A 1,476-nucleotide genomic window follows, 5' to 3' on the forward strand; every position below is an offset into this window, starting at 1 on the left:
GGATGAGATGGCTGGATGGCATCACCGACTCGATGGACACGAGTTTGAGTGAACTCCGGGAGTTGGTGATGGACAGGGAGGCCTGGCGTGCTGCGGTTCATGGGGTCGCAAAGAGTCGGACACGACTGAGCAACTGAACTGAATTGAACTGAACTGAACCCTAACAGTAAGAGAGTCTGAGAAATTCGGTCTAGTGTAGGCCAGGTGGAAGAAATGTTGAGTTCTAACTAAATTTTTAAACACTGAACCATTGTTACTCAGATTATTCTAGGTTATTTTAAAAGACTGAAAGTTCCTCCAATCCACTTTATAGGCAAGCATGATCTTAATAACAAAACTTGATGAATATGAACCAAATAACTAGAGACCAATTGCACTTAAGAATATAGATGCAAGAATTCTGAGTATACAAAATTTTAAATTAGGAAATTTATGATTAAGTGAAGAATAATTTAAAAGACAAAGATCACACAATTTGATCAATAATGGCCAAAAATAGTACTGATAAATTCCTGCTATTGATAAATAGTGATCCCTAATAACAACTCTAACAGAGGAATGCAAAGACTATCATTAAAGGCTTGGAGTGGAATAAAAATTGTTCAGGACAGGAACAATATAGATGAAGTAAAGACTTGATCCAAGTAAAAATAGGGCAAGGGAGACAGAACTGGGAAATCTCTTAGTAATCAACACACTGTATTTTTAACACTATATAAAAACAACAGAATAGAGATTTATGTAGTAATAAAAAACATTCTGAATCATGCCTTCTTCATAAGGTTCAGGAAAACTTTTACAGAGAAATAAACAATAAAAATATTGAGGTCAAATCTTGCTCGAATATATTATAAGAAAGAAAAAAAGAGAACAAGGATCAGAATACTGTTGCTACCTCAACAAAAGCATGGCAGAAAGACAAGCCTACACCAAGAAGTATACAACTATGGCCTGTTATCTCAGAGTGGTTAAAAAAATGCATTAAGAAATTGATATAAAACATGAAAGATTAACTTAAATTAGTATTAGAAAAATCTGAAATGTGATGGCAGACCTCCAGGAGAGAATTAGAAACAAAAGGAAAAACATCACTTCATAAATTAAGACTACAACAGAAGGAGCATAGTGAATAAACACAACAGACATGTGTTAAGAGAAACAAAAGTGGCAGATATCAAAATGGAAAAAGAAGATCCAACATATCCCCGAAGAAGAAAACCAAAACAAGAGTACAGAATACTTAACATTATTACTTAAGAAAACTTTCTTGAAATAAAGATTAGAAGCTATGTGTGAAGAAAAGAGCACACTGCATTTCTGAGGGTATCAACCCAGAATGAACTGTACCCAAACCTGCTATAAGAAAATCACTGGACTTGCTTGTTGCTGTCGTTCAGTCGCTAAGTCGTGTCTGACTCTTTTCAACCCCGTGGACTGTAGCACACCAGGCTTCCCTGTCCTTCACTATCATCGGGA

Source organism: Bison bison, unplaced genomic scaffold, assembly GCF_000754665.1.
Source record: "Bison bison bison isolate TAMUID 2011002044 unplaced genomic scaffold, Bison_UMD1.0 scf7180017864309, whole genome shotgun sequence".
Classification (NCBI taxonomy): Eukaryota; Metazoa; Chordata; class Mammalia; order Artiodactyla; family Bovidae; genus Bison; species Bison bison.